The following is a 12,767-nucleotide window of genomic DNA, read 5'->3' on the forward strand; positions in this document are numbered from 1 at the left end:
TTATTCTTCTTCAACAACTTTAAATCACAACCTCAAGAGAAGAGAAGAATGATGAAAATTAATTGAAATTGTGATCTAACTGTATTGAAAAGGAATAGGTAGAGTAGGCAATAAAAAACATATTACTAAATAAAATTTGCTTTACGCTACAAGCTAATGAAAATTACTAAATAAAATTTAAAACTTTTAAAATTTCAAATATGCATACGAAATGGATGAAATCAACAAAGCAGAAAAAGAAAAAAAAATAGAGAGAGCTTCCAAAAGAAAACAATGTTCAAGTAATCCACACTTTAAACACTTGATCTGTAACTTTATTTGTAATTTTAAACATAATTCTAAGTTTCAATTTTTCTCTCCTTCTTTAATCTTGGTGTACTTGAGTACATTAAATTGTTTTAAAACTTTACGACCAATATATATTTATATATACAAACTTGCATGACAGGAATTAGGATATATGAATAGAGAGGGGAGAGAGATTCACCTTTTCTGCCACACTCAGAGTACGTAATCTGAGTTGAAATTATGGTGACCCTAACATGAAGATCCCATTGGTATCAAATGCAACAATGCAAACCTTGGCGAATGTCTTTAACTGCAACATTTGTTAGGACTTTCTTCAGCAATCTATAATATTATATATACAGGAATGAAAGGAAATTAAATAACGTTAGAATAACCAAGCGAAGGCTAGCTACCTTGAACAACGGAGTGTGGAGCTTATGATTCTGCTTGCGAATGTATATAGCTTTAGACTCTGCAATTAATGAATATATCTGTATGAGAGTTTTGAAGTGAAGAGAAAAAACACAAAGTTGTGTTTGATTTAACAAGAAAGAGACAATAGAGCTTTTTGTAGCTGACATGTGTTGAGGAGAGAAAAACTGCCATGCCATCTCATGTAGATACAATCCAATTGATAACTACCTCTCAGAAAAACAAGGGAGTTTGACTCTCCCATATAACTTAATTATATATTTAATTGTTAGAATCAAATAAAAATAACTATTTAATTACTTAATTAAAGAAATAAGTTTGCAAACAGAAAATAGCATTGATCATTTTAGCATGGGAAATCATTAGTGAGAAAAACAGTTCACTAAAATGCTTATAATTAGTTGGCTTAAATTTCGGTGATTTTCTCTTTTTAATTTCTATTTGTTATGTTTTGTTTTGTTTTGTTTGATAAAGTGTCACACTGTTCATGCCGCATCCATGAAATCCTTTCGTGTGGATTTGGCATTACATCATTTGTTTTATAAATAAGACGTAACTACAGTAGAGAATTATATGAATCAACCGATAGAGAAAATTGCATTTGCAATTTCTTTTACACGTCATAACTATTTACAGCTCACAAGTCAAATTTTAACTGTTTTTTGTAAATCAGTCATGGGTTTCCGCAAAGTTAAACTTCAATTAGACCTACTCAAACGGCTAGACAATTAAACCCACGTTTCTTTTTTATCGCCGTAATTTGTTTCTATTTATATCTAAAGTTTTTTTAAGCATCGCCACGTGGCAACATTTTAATTTTTAATTTCTTACGTAACAATTTTTTTGGTTTTTGACCTTATTTTTTAATTATTTTTTTCTTTATTTTAATGTTTTCCATTCATTCTAATTTTTATATATTTCTTTGACCTTTTATATCTTTATAATTTTTCAAATATCAAAGTTTATTCATTTTTAAGTATATATATATATATAATTCACTATAAAATATATATTATTAAAATATCCATAAATTTTTTTTAATTATATATTCAAAAAAATTCATTTAATCTTGATCTTATAAATTCTAATGATAACATGTGATATGATATTTTATCTACATCTTTTTCTGCTTATTTTCGTCTACTACTCTTCAATATATTAGATCAGAATCTCAACTACCTTTATCATTTCTTTTTTGTATTGAGATTCTGATCTAATAATATTTGAGAATAATTGACAAATGTAGGTGAAAAAAAATAGATAAAATAATCTATCCTTGTGCATAACATTGTTCGGGAAAATCGCCGTCACAGCTTTTTGTTTGAGTTATAAGAAATGCGATTAGAATATGCAATTTCAAATTCTGCATGTCGTCATGTACACCCTTTTCGTGAGTTTTTTGCGTACTTCTCCAAGGACCATTTATATAGTGGGTCCTCACTTGAACTAAAAAACAAATATTTAAATAATATTATGATTTTATTTTAATTTTAATTTATATTAGTGATATTAGCATAAGATGCATCTGTTATTGAAGACAGTGGCCCATGTAAAGAACAGAAGGGGTAGATGATCAAAATTATCACTGTGCAATTATAAATAAAATAAGAACAGACTTACTTGTCAGATATATGAGACAGAATGATAATGATATGCAGTATCAGAGGAATAAAAATCCGAGCCCACAGAACGTGTCTCCTTAAGACAATTTGCCCCCTCATCGATGCCAAAGGTTGATGGACACTTGTCTCCCAGGATAGAACGGATTTCGTCTGAAGAGTGGCGGCACTACCAGTCAACAGCCCAAACGAACACAACAAAATGCCAGAGGAAATCACACCGGAGTATGAAAAGGAACATGCAAAACCGGAAGGAGAAAAATTCCGGCAGAGTTTCAGTGCAGAAAAATTGGATCCATTTTCTGAAGGTGTCAGTGTCTATTTATAGACAACGTAAAGTCACGTTCCAAAAGGCACCTATTCGACGACGAAACAACACATCCGTTGGACACGAAAAGACACATTCGTTCGACACGAAAAGACACATTCGTTCAACACGAAAAGACACATTCGTTCAACACGAAAAGACACCCATTCAAGGATGAAACAACATGTCCGTTAGGATGAAACAACATGTCTGTTAGGATGAAACAACACATCGTTTAAGATGAAAAGATACATCTGTTTGTCGACGAAAAGGCACACCTTTTCACTACCAAACTTCTTATTCATAACCAATAGATTGTCTATACATATATATATATATATATATATATATATATATATATATATATATATAAATTCCAACAATCCCCCACATGGATAAGAAGTCAAATCATCGTGACAAAAAATGCACAAGAATATAAATGCAAAGTGTAATTTCTTCAACGAGAAACAACTGCATCGAGATAGATGGAGTTACCTTTGAACCTTCTCTAGTGGAAACCTATCGGATATACTCGGTCAATCGGTGGTCTAGGTCGACTTGAACCGTCAACCTTTAGTGTATACCTAGACAATAGGAGTCACACAATTGCTTCTCTAGCATTGTTGGTCCTTTGTTGCGCCCATTTTGGCCGTGGGACACCTGCCTGGTTCTGCGAGTGTTTTAGAGAATCGGCCTTTAAAAATTCTCATAGAAGCGGCCCTCACTTCACACTCACATAGGTGATTTCTTGTGATGTAACTCACTTATACATCATCTGAACACAACAGATTAAGAAATCATTAAAAGCCTAAGTGCTTACCCTCATAAATACACTGTCTTGTCTTAGGAATGAGTATGAGTTTAAAAACTCCACAGTGTTTAAACAGTCGACCATCACTTAGTTGTCTCTTTGAACCTAGTTCATGGGATCTCCACTCTTCTAGGTAGATTTACCGCAATGCTCAACAATTGATAGGCCTTAAACCCATTCCTTTCGACAAATTTTCAACCAACTCTCTCGGAATCCCTTTGGTTAACGGATCCGCTATGTTCTCCTTAGACTTAACATAGTCAATTGAAATGATTCCATTCGAGAGTAGTTGTCTAACGGTATCATGTCTTCGACGTATGTGTCTAGACTTACCGTTATACATGACGTTCTTGGCCCTTCCAATAGCTGCTTGGCTATCACAATGTATGCATACAGATGGTACCGGTCTTGGCCAATTAGGAACATCCTCAATAAAATTACGAAGCCATTCGGCTTCTTCACCGGCCTTATCTAAAGCAATAAATTCTTCTTCCATGGTTGACCTTGCAATGCAGGTTTGCTTGGACGATTTCCAAGACACAGCACCTCCACCAAGGGTGAACACATATCCACTTGTGGATCTAGTGTCGTTAGAGCCGGTGATCCAATTTGCATCACAATACCCTTCTATAACCGCGGGGTATTTCTCGTAATGCAAAGCATAATTCTGAGTATACTTCAAGTATCTCAAAACTCTTACCATAGCTTTCCAATGATTCTCATTTGGATTACTGGTAAAGCGACTTAACAGACTTACTGCATAAGCAATATCAGGTCTGGTGCAGTTCATAACATACATCAGGCTTCCCAACACTTGAGCATATAGCTTTTGTGCTGTAGCTTTACCAGTGTTCTTTAGTAAACTAAGATTACAATCGACAGGGTTCCTCACAGGAGTTATATTCAAACTTTTGAATTTCTCAAGAACCTTAGCTATATAGTGAGCCTGTGATAAGGCCAACCCTGCAGATGTTCTATGGATTTTAATACCTAGGATAACGTCTGCTATCCCCATATCTTTCATATCAAACTTACTATTAAGTAACTGTTTAGTAGCTTTAATCATTTGATTATTACTACCCATGATCAACATGTCGTCTACATAAAGACAGACAATGGCAAGACCTTTTTCAGTATTTCGAACATAGACACATTTGTCACATTCATTAATTCGAAATCCATTTGACAACATAACTTTGTCAAATTTCTCATGCCATTGTTTTGGAGCTTTCTTTAACCCGTAAAGGGATTTTATTAAGCGACAAACTTTCCGTTCTTGTCCTGGAACAACAAAACCTTCAGGTTGTTCTAAATATATCTCTTCTTCCAGGTCGCCATTTAAGAAGGCGATTTTAACATCCATTTGATGTATTTCTAATCAATTTAATGTAGCTACCGCGATCAACATCCTGATGGATGTGATCCTTGTAACAGGTGAATAAGTATCGAAATAGTCGAGACCTTCACGTTGCTTGTAGCCTATTACCACAAGCCTTGCTTTATATTTATCAATAGTGCCATTCTCTTTCATTTTTCTTTTGAACACCCACTTACTTTCTAAAGGCTTATTGCCAGGAGGAAGATTTACCAATTCCCAAGTGTGGTTGGACAAGATAGACTCTATCTCACTATTGATAGCATCTTCCCAGAATGGTCCTTCCGGGGACATTATAGCTTCCTTAAACGTCCGAGGCTCAGTTTCTAATAAATATGTCATAAAATCAGGTCCAAAGGATGTGGCGGTCCTTTGCCTCTTGCTACGTCTAGGTTCATCTTCTACATCCTTTACAGGATCAGTATCAGTTGTAGCATCCCTAGGTATCACAACCTGATCATCATTATTACCACTTGATTCATGTATTTTCTTATACGGAAATACGTCTTCAAAGAAAGTGACTTCCCTTGACTCAATAACCGTATTAACATGTATATCTGAGACATCAGATTTACAAACTAGAAACCGATAAGCACTACTATTAAGTGCATAATCGATGAATACACAATTCACGGTTTTAGGTCCGATTTTCAACCTTTTAGGTTTAGGAACCGCAACCTTAGCCAAACACCCCCACACTTTAAAGTATTTCAGGGATGGCTTCTTTCTTTTCCATATATCGTATGGTATGCTCTTTGTCAAACACCCCCACATTTCAAGATAATTCAAGGTAGGCTCCCTACCTTTCCATATTACATAGGGGATGTTCTTAATTTTCTTGTGGGGTACTTTACTGGTTATATAATTTGTCATTAAATGACTTTCCCCCATAAACCAGACATCAACAACATCATTTTATTTAATATCTGGTTCTTCATACGCAATCACATTAAATTGCAGCACCATAAGGAGCAATCGTTTGATATATAGTACCAAACTCTAAACAAAATTCCTCAAAAAGGACATCATAATCTCTCCCTCGATTGCTCCTTAATACCTTTAAACTTTCGAATTAACATTATTCGACTATAACACATATATCGAATAATAAATTTCAATTTAACCTTTAAAATGATACACAATCATCACATCATTTATGATATTTGAAATAAAACATATAATTTGGAATTGAATCAACTCAAATATTTGACCACTTTGGTCATCAAGAAATTTATCATACTTTAATTCCAAAATGCAAATATTTTGCAAACACACAAAATTTTAAGATTTAACATTTTGCATTCTCAAAGTTATTTTTCTTCCATGCAAAACATAACTATCATGTATTGAATACAATGTACAGACAATACATATTCTCAAAAACGCACATTTATATTAATCACATATTCAATATAAAATGCCATATAATTCCCCAAGTCGATCATGTACCATTGCATCAGATCATGGAAATGGTTACTCAATAGAAATATGTGTTTGAACATAAAAATTTGAAACACGAAGACCAAAACAAAAACCGATATGTGCATTCGTGCTCAACCATCAAAGCATGTAGATTATAAGAGAGCCACAATTCATTAACACACAATCGGCCAGCACAAAAGTGATATTCAAAAGCAATATGTATCACACGAGATGCAAAGTAACATTTGGTTTGTGTTCATCACACAAAAACCGAGATGTAAAGTAACCATATTCACATATAACATTACAAAAAACTCATCATATGACATTGCATAAAATCTCATTCTATTCAAACGATGGCATTACTTAAATATATATATTCAAAAGCCCAATGACATTCATTGGAATAAAACCCGCACCAATCTGGGTATTTTTTTTTTTTATAGAAAAAATTCAATGAAATAGCCGCTAAGGGTTATAAAAAAAAAACAAGAAACCGTTTCTAAGAGAGATGTCTGCAACTGTTGAAATCAGACTTGCAAAGACGCAATCTATTTCACGATACCAAACTACACTACATGGATTGTACTTTTCTCAAAAACAAATCAAACACAATACATGAATTGTTAATGTGTCACAGTGAAGTTTGTGTTTGCACGCATTAAAAAAAATGCCACTGTGTATTAGGCACACAACAATAAATGCATGGGTACCTTTGCAATGAATATAAAAGAAAGCATGGCTTGGGTTGGCTTTCATCATTGAATTTATTCTAGGTTCGGCTTTCATATAAAAGAATATTGTATCATATATCACAAACAATTCTACATTCCTCAGTAACCGTGAATTCAAAATACCATAGAAGCCTCATAACCATTTTTCTCAAATGAAAAACATCAAGCAATTGATGAGACAGGTTCATATAAACTTTCTATGCACAACTACCGAGGTTTTGACGTTTTCCAATTGCAAAACCAAACAAAATAGTATGTTGCAATGGTTACTATTAACCATAAATTCAAACCAATGTTACTTTTAAGTAACAGCCTTTACACAGACATAGTACACAAACTTCCCATGCTATGCCTTAATCAGTATACGTGCATCGTATTATTATTATTAATTTTTATTTTTATCCAAACAAAATTATTATTTCCAACACAAAAATCGAAAAACAATTATCGATACAGGAACTCATGAATACATTGAATGACAATATCAATGCACGATTACCGAGAAGGAAATAATATATAAAATTAAGAATTTTTTTTTCAACACAGATTAGAAATCGAATTTCTATTACACAAACAGAAACTCCAATCAATCACACAAATTAATCTTTTAATTATTCAATAAATGAAAACAGTATAAAATATAAAATATACTCATCACAGGTTCAAAACACCAAATTGTCTTAAGATTGTTATTGAAGACAGTGAGTGATATTAAATCACTAGAGGTTTGAACCCATGTAAAGAACAGAAAGGGTAGATGATCAGAATTATCACTGTGCAATTATAAATAAAATAAGAACAGACTTACTTGTCAGATATATGAGACAGAATGATAATGATATGCAGTATCAGAGGAATAAAAATCCGAGCCCACAGAACGTGTCTCCTTAAGACAATTTGCCCCCTCATCGATGCCAAAGGTTGATGGACACTTGTCTCCCAGGATAGAACGGATTTCGTCTGAAGAGTGGCGGCACTACCAGTCAACAGCCCAAACGAACACAACAAAATGCCAGAGGAAATCACACCGGAGTATGAAAAGGAACATGCAAAACCGGAAGGAGAAAAATTCCGGCAGAGTTTCAGTGCAGAAAAATTGGATCCATTTTCTGAAGGTGTCAGTGTCTATTTATAGACAACGTAAAGTCACGTTCCAAAAGGCACCTATTCGACGACGAAACAACACATCCGTTGGACACGAAAAGACACATTCGTTCGACACGAAAAGACACATTCGTTCGACACGAAAAGACACATTCATTCAACACGAAAAGACACCCATTCAAGGATGAAACAACATGTCCGTTAGGATGAAACAACATGTCTGTTAGGATGAAACAACACATCGTTTAAGATGAAAAGATACATCTGTTTGTCGACGAAAAGACACACCTTTTCACTATCAAACTTCTTATTCATAACCAATAGATTGTCTATACAATTTTTATATATATATATATATAAATTCCAACAGCATCATGCATCAACATCAACATTTTTATAAATATGAGATAACTTGGTAATTAAATAAATATTTTCTAATAATATCAGGAACCGTTACTTATATTATTTCCGATTGTATACTAAATTAGTTAATTCTACAGTTCAATATTTTTTTGTTAAATTTTACACGTATTGTATTGAACTTACGAAACTTTTATCGTACAGAAAATTCATTTAAATGCTCATACCTATCGAAAAATAAAAACACCACAAAATTTCCATCAAACCAGTCCTTGCTATAATATACACACACCGTTCTCTCTCTCTCTCTATATATATATCGTTTATAAAAATATTAAATTTTAATAAGTGTATCTTGTAATAACTAAAATATAATTTTATTATATAAAATTTCTACAAATCATAAGTGTGTGATCCTTCTCGGAAATGTCTAACAAATGGTTTAGTAATTATGTGTTGAATGTGTACGTTCGTAGTGGTCTATAGAAAAGACATGGTAAGGTGTGATACATTACTATGCACAATAATAAAGGTGTACAGTTGAAGGCATAGCATGCGGTGTGTGTGCAGATAGGTAAGTTGGTAGGGGTTAGACGATATGTACCTAAAATGTTTCATCCTTTATTTATTAAAAAATAAAAATTAATGTAGGTAAAGAGTCCTAGTAAAAGTCAAATCATTTGGGAGATTGAACACAAGACAGCAGTCATCAATGTGTCATTCTTCACTGACTTTTTTATTTAAATATCACGCGAAGAGTAAAATTTATCAAATTAATTTCTTGACACGTGACACACTTTTGCAGAAAAAACTGACTGTCACAAGTTTAAGTTCGCTACCATTGGTAGCAAACTTGGTAGCCAATGATTTCGTGACACGTGGCACATTGTCGTAGAAAAAGTTGACTCAACGAAGTTCGCTACCAAGGGTAGCGAACTTCGTGTCATCTCGTTGCCCGGTTGGAATTAATGTACCAATCACAATCAAAAAAAGAAAACGAAAAAAAATAACTATTTAATTAGGGATATGATCCGTTTACAAACTTTTTTTGCAAATTACACTAAGTACGACCGGTCGTACACTTCATGATTAAAGTAGGACCGGTCGTACTTAGTGTAGTTTGTAAGAGTTTGTAAACAAAAAAGTTTGTAAATATAATCTGCCCCATTTAATTAATGTACTAATCACAATTAATGTATCAATCACCAATCACAATTAATTTTGATCATAATTAATATACCAATCACGAATCACAATTAATGTACCAATCATAATTAATTTTGATTGGTACATTAATTGTTTGTTATACCATTGTCACAAATTCGAACGATGTTTGTGAGAGATAAAATATGTCAAATGAGGTGTCATTGAGTAAATCATGAAAAGTTATATGAAATAAATTAAAAAATATCTAATTTGGATATCTGAATCAAAAGTTATGGCCCTCTGAAGTGATTGATGATTGATATACTAATTGTGATTGGTACAATCAAAAGTTATTCTCATTGGTACATTAATTGTGATTATTGATTGGTACATTAATTGTGATTGATGATTGATACATTAATTTGATTGATATATTAATTAAATAGCCATTTTTCTTCTTTTTTTAATTGTGATTGGTACATTAATTCTGATCAGGTAACGAGATTGTGCCACGTTCGCTTGGACCTTCAGCGAACTTTGTGCATGTCAGACACGTGGCACACCTAGTTCGCTGCGTGTGGCAGCGAACTTCTCCAATGTCTCAGCATTTATTGCAACATAGTACGCTACTGGGAGGAGCGAACTTGTTGTCCATCAGAAACGTGTCACGTCAGCAAATCAAGTTCGCTGGGCACTGTAGCAAACTTGCCTGCGTGACATATTGGGAAATAATATTATTCGCATGGCATTTAGAGGAAAAAAAAGTCAATAAACAGTGACATTTTGGTCACTGTTCCGAACACAAAATCATATCTCTTTTATATTATTGCTTCTAGAAGATGGATGCAATAAATATTTTTTTTCGTAGAATTAAATTAATGACAATTTCAATCAATATTTGGTTTTTAGCTATTCTTACAATTGTATATTGAATTAAGGTCAAATCAATTATTGTTTTATTATTTCTTATGTTGTAAGAAATAAATTTATCTTCTATATATATATATATATAGAAATATATAAAACTCATATAAATCACATATACTTTTATATTTGTGTAAAAAATAAATAAAAAAACATTAAATTCATCTATTAAAGGGTCAAATGCCCATTAATTATAATTTGATAGAAATCAATAGTTTTTTTTTTTCTTTTTAGTGTTTGTGTAACTGATTTGACATTTCTAGTGATATCATATAAGATTAATTTACAGTTTTAGAAATTGAACCGACCAGTTTAAAGTGGGATCTCAGAATCAATCACATCACTGGTTAATTCATTACTTATAAAACGCTAAAGTAAGAAAAGCAAAGAATTGGTCCCAAATTACTAGAATTGGTCCTAGAATAGAAGGCTAGAACTCACTTACACGGTTCGCCAATGCAGTTTTTTAAAATAAAGTTATAGCTATAATGAATTGTATTATTTTGGGGCGGAGGTTGAAAAATCTAGCCAATAAGCTCCTCCTCTATTGGAAAAAATTTAGCATGCTTCAGACTCACCATTTATTCAGTGATCTTTTTTTATAAATAAAATTTTTTCTTCTTTTTCTATCTTTTTCTTTTTTCCTCCATTTTTTTTTTCTATTTTTGAGAGGAACTACCATGGTCCCATCCCAAAACAATCTTCTCCCTCTATATGAAGTGAATCACTAACTTGTGCCTAAGCTACTTGTTGTGTCTGAGTCATGTCACTTGTCATATCGCCTTGCATGCGCCACCCAATCTGCATGGCCTTTTCTTGGACATTCTATAGCTATTATCCAAAATTATGCAAACTCATGCTCTTCATTCTTCTTGGTCATTTTCCCTTATGAGCTACTTAACATACATGAATATAGAGAAAGCCAAAGCCACGCTGAGAATGAGAGATGAGAAAAACAAGGGAGTTTGACTCTCCCATATAACTTAATTATATTTTAAATTGTTAGAATCAAATAAAAATAACTATTTGATTACTTAATTAAAGAAATAAGTTTGCAAATAGCATTGATTATTTTAGCATGGGAAATAATTAGTAAGAAAACCAGTTCACTAAAATGCTTATAACTAGTTGGCTTAAATTTCGGTGATTTTCTCTTTTTAATTTCTATTTGTTATGTTTTGTGTTGTTTGATAAAGTGTCACACTGTTCATGCCGCATCCATGAAATCCTTTCGTGTGAATTTGGCATTACATCATTTTTATTTTATTTTTTTATAAATAAGAGGTAACTACAATAGAGAATTATATGAATCAACCGATACAGAAAAGTGAATTTGTAATTTCTTTTACACGTTATAATTATTTACAGCTCACAAGTTAATTTTTAACTGTTTTTTTTAAAATCTGTTATGGGTTTCCGCAAAGTTAAACTTTAATTAGACCTTCTTAAACGGCTAAACAATTAAACCCACGTCTCTTTTTTTATCTTTGTGATCTGTTTCTATCTCTTTATATAAAGTTTTTTTAGTATCGCCACGTGGCAATACTTTAATTTTTAATTTCTTATCTAACAACTTTTTTGGTTTTTGACCTTTTTAATGTTTTTCAATCTTTCTAATTTTTACATTTTTCTTTGACCTTTTATATCTTCTATTTTTTTTTAAATATCAAAGTTTATTCTTTTTTAGTTAGATTAATATATATATATATATATGTAATTACTATAAAATAAATATTATTAAAATATCCAAAAAATATGATTCAGTTATATATTAAAAAATTCGTTTAATCTTGATCTTATAAATTCTAATGATAACACTATTTGGGAAAATCGACTTTAGACAGCTTTTTGTTAGAGTCATAAGAAATGCGATATGAGAATATGAATTTCAAATTCTGCAACTCATCATCATGTACACCCTTTAATTTCTATTGCCTTTTCTTCCCTTTTCGTGAGTTTTTTATGTACTTCTCCAAGGACCATTTATATAGAGGATCCAAAAAACAAATATTTAAATAATATTATAATTTTTTATATTTTTTTGTTTTTATTTTATTTATATTAATGATATTAATATAATGCATCAACATCAACATTTTTATAAATATGAGATACGTGGAAATTAAATAAATATTTCCTAATAATACTAGGAACCGTTACTTATATTACTTCCGATTCTACACGAAATTTGTTAATTCTACAATTCAATAATACTCTTTGTTAAATTTTACACGAATTGTATATG

This window comes from Gastrolobium bilobum, unplaced genomic scaffold (assembly GCF_033153095.1).
Source record: "Gastrolobium bilobum isolate Gb01-03AN ecotype WA unplaced genomic scaffold, APGP_CSIRO_Gbil_v1 utg1530, whole genome shotgun sequence".
In the NCBI taxonomy this organism is placed as follows: Eukaryota; Viridiplantae; Streptophyta; class Magnoliopsida; order Fabales; family Fabaceae; genus Gastrolobium; species Gastrolobium bilobum.